Source organism: Corythoichthys intestinalis, chromosome 18, assembly GCF_030265065.1.
Source record: "Corythoichthys intestinalis isolate RoL2023-P3 chromosome 18, ASM3026506v1, whole genome shotgun sequence".
Taxonomy (NCBI): domain Eukaryota; kingdom Metazoa; phylum Chordata; class Actinopteri; order Syngnathiformes; family Syngnathidae; genus Corythoichthys; species Corythoichthys intestinalis.
The window spans coordinates 46,958,217-46,962,477 of record NC_080412.1 but is presented as its reverse complement, the minus strand read 5'-3'; positions in this window follow the sequence as shown (position 1 = coordinate 46,962,477).

The window sequence follows — 4,261 nt, the reverse complement described above, 5'->3', positions numbered from 1 at the left end:
TGTTGAGACCTAAAGGCATTTTGATCATTTGTCACAGGTCGGTCTTTTAAAATTACTAAATCATACGCAGAGGCGTAGCAAGGGTCCCTGGGGGCCCCAGGCAACAAGCAACATGGGGCCCTTCGAGTAAGTAAGGGGGACAGTTGGACTTGGAGCAATAGCATATTTAATAAAGTATAATGACGCCTTGGTCTCATAGAGCGCTTTTTAGGACACTCAAAGTGCCCGGCTTCTACTACATTAGGACATAAAACTACAATAACATAGTACACTCACTGCTGTCTTGCTTCCTTTTCTCCTCTTCTGCTTTTTTTTTCTCTTATCGTTTCCAGAAGGATAACTTCTCTTCATTTTGGATATATACCAATTGAAAAAAAGACAACTCGCTACTCACTCTCACTCTGAGTCACGTGGGGGGGCGGGGGGGGGGGGGGGGGCTGTAGAGCGAGTGAAGGGGCCCCTCCAGGGAACTCAGACACAAGGCTTTCACTGGCACTGTCTCACTTGTCGCTGCGACAGTGCAGTAAAGCTGCGTGTGCTAAATCTGTTGGGCCTCTGGGGGCCCCTGCTGGCTGGGGGCCCTTGGCAATTGCCTGGTTTGCCTAATGGGACGCGACGCCTCTGATCCAACGCATATAACGTGGTTAATTTTCCATACAGTAGAATATTGCGCCTCCTTGAGTGCACGGCCACAAGATGGCGCTGTTGTGATTTTGCAAAATTAATACTGTACATTTTCCCTAGGTTAGAAAAACATTTCTCTGTGGGGGTCACCTGTCACCAAAAGTGCCTCTGTTGACCCCAAAATAAAGCTTAACTGTTTTAGTAGACTTTTTTTGGTAGACAGGTGATGAGAACAGTAATTCTCTACAGCTTGACTAATGCAGGTACAGCTATTGCAAAAATACAGAGGTGGGTAGAGTAGCCAAAAATTGTACTTAAGTAAGAGTAGTGTACCTTCTAATTAATATTACTCAAGTAATAGTAAAAGTAGTCATCCAAAGATTTACTTCAGTACACATAAAAAGGTATTCGTTGAAAAGAATACTCAAGTAATGAGTAACTGCTTACAATGTCAGATTTTTTTTTAATTGTATAATTTCTAATTCATCTATATGAACTGTTATTATTATACCGTACTATAGACCTAGCCTATTACATGACCATATTATGCCAAAAAATATGACACAAAAATCATCAAATTTAGACTAGAAACTATAATCCATTACCCGTCCAAGAGCATGAGTGCTATCTAGTAATAGTAAAGAAAAACAACAGTTACCTATGAATGGTATAATGGAGCCATGCGTTTAGTAAAATTTATGTGCAAAAGTAAAAATGTATTTGGTGAAAAGAATACCTAAGTAATGAGTAACATTGTGAGTACCTGCTCACATTTTTTTCAAACAAATATTTTTTTCTCAACACAAAGTTATCTATATGAACTGTTGTTACAATGATACTGTACAATAACACATTACATAACCACATGAAGCCAGAGAAATAAAAACAAACAGAAAAAAAAATTACTGAAGTCCGCCCAGAGAGCAAAAATGACAGAAAGGAAGCATTATTAGACCAAAGAGCATGAGTGCCCTCTAGTGGAGGAAAATAGTTCCTAGTTTGAATGATGAATAGTTCCTTTATAGTTACTTTTATGAAATTAAAAGGATCATATCCCTGTTTTTCCATGGTCAATCGGCGCCAAATAAAACTGGGAGGGAGGTTTAAATCTGTGCTTTCGAAACATTTTGAGGGCAACGCGCAATGTCAAATACTTCATTTTTTACGTTGCTTTAAAGACACTACGTGATTGAATAGGCTGGTGTGATCATAGAACGCAAGCTTGCGTCTGATTGGTATAATGGAGTCATGTGATTATTGTTGCAACATCTGATTGGTGAAACTGGTAGAGCTACTGTCGGCATCTCTGACAAAAACAAAGTGAAGAGTTAGGGTTAGACTCTAGCGTAGCCCAAAGTAGCGGAGTAAGAGTAAGTGTTTCTTCTTCATAAATCTACTCAAGTAAAAAAGTATTGTGTGGTAAAACTACTCTAAGAAGTATATTTTTCTCAAAAAGTTACGTTTACTTGTATAACGCGTTACTACCCACCTCTGCAAAAATATCGCCTAAGCATGAATTCCTCCTTTTATTTGGCTAATTTTGCATTTGTTGTGAGTTTATATTAGCAGGGCATTGTTTGAAGTTAATCCAGGAGGAATTTTGTTTTTATTTCTATCAAAACTGGCATTTTATATAAATAACAGTAAATAAATTATTTTTGTATTAATATACTCTTTCTGTACATTTTAAAGTATGTGTACTTTGTTTTTGTTGCCAAGTTAGCAACATTTAATCCATATAACTGACAGTAAAATATGCATTTCTTTGGAGCTGCAACGATTCATCGATTAACTCGAGTAATTCAATTAGAAAAAAAAGATTCCAGTTAAATTCTGCTGCTTCAAGTCTTCGTTGAATTAAAGTGGCGTTGTAATGGTTTGTTTTGAAAGTGTTTGCATTTAGTTTTTTTTTTTATTTGGATAGATACACTGCCCTCTAGTGGCAACAGTGAAATGTGAATACGATATAACTCATTTCACATCGCTGAATCCAGCTGCTCCCTGTTAAGACCAACATAAGCTAAGTTTTTGTTTTAGCTTGTTTTTTTTTTTTTTTAATGTATTCGCAATTTAGTATAATGGTATATTTAGCCGTGTTTTGTGGGAATATGTGTTTGAACCATTCATTTAGAGCATTGAAAAATATAGCATTTTATAGCATTTAAGCTAGTCAAGTCCTCGATTTCTCGTCTGCAACTTCAAAATGCTGCTGCTCGATTTTTAACAGGTACACCTAGACGTGAGCATATTACCCCCGTGCTATCATCACTCCACTGGCTTCCAGTCCATTTTAGAATTGATTTCAAACTTTTACTGTTTGTTTTTAATTCTATTAACGGCCAGGCTCCATCTCATTTATTGGAAATTTTAACCTTCCGTAACTCTGGAAGGACTCTTCGTTCGACTCCCAGCTTCTTTCACATGTTTCGAGGTCAAAACTTAAACAGTGGGGAGACCGATCTTTTGCGGTTGCTACCCCCAGGCTGTGGAATAGCCTTCCCCCTGAAATCCGCACCACTACGGATGTAGGTCTTTTTAAGTCTCGGTTAAAAACACACCTTTTTAGACTCGCCTTTTGCACAGATTAGGATAGCCTGGTTTCATTTGCTTAAGGGTTTTTAATGTTTTTGGATTTTATCGGTTTTATTTGCTGGACTTTTATCGCGATGCGCTGCTTTTGTTTCTTTTCTTTTTTTTTCTTAATGTCATTGTATAATACTTTCCTGCCTTTTATTTATCTTGAGCCATGTTTTTGTTGTAAAGCACTTTGAGGACCTTTCGGGTTTTGTAAAGGGCTATATAAATAAATTTGATTGATTGATTGATTGATTTTGATATATTAGTAGGAGTGTAACGGTACACAAAAATCTTGATTCGGTACATACCTCGGTTTTGAGGTCACGGTTCAGTTCATTTTCGGTTCAGTAAGAAAACAAAATGCAAAATATAAATGTGCTAGTTGTTTATTACACTTTTGTGCTTTCAACAATAGGAACATTAGCCTATACAAAGCTAGAATTCTGCTCAAAAATAGAAAATACAATATTCTGAAATGTAGATATTTTGAAAAACAAAATAAAAATAAATAACATTGGCTCAGACTTTTTCTTTAAACACATATCTGATGTGCAAAATTGAACAGTTGCAACACTGAACAGTTTCTCATATTAACTTTATGACCACAGCCTCAAAAAGTACGGGTTACATTACGTCAGAAACTCGTTCGGAACGCCTCCGTTCCAAACCGAGCACCCTCGTACCGAAACGGTTCAATACAAATACATGTACCATTACACCCCTATTAATATTAGTTAGCCAATTATTGTTTTGTTGTACTCTGATCCTCATTTATTTATTTTTTTATACCGTTTGAGGCTCATCTCAGGTATTTTAATTTTTTATGTTCCTTATGCAATTACTCGATTATTCGAAGTAACTAGTTCATCGATTATTGAACTACTAAAATAATCGATAGATTTTTTTCATTTTGTACCTCGGACTTTTCACAATCTATACTTTAAAAAAAATCCTTTTAAAGAAGTGAATTACTTTTAGTTTTAGCAGGCTTTTGGGGGGGAAAAGTTTTTTTTTTTTTTTTTAACACAAGTACTAGGGTAACTTTATAATTGTTAGTAAT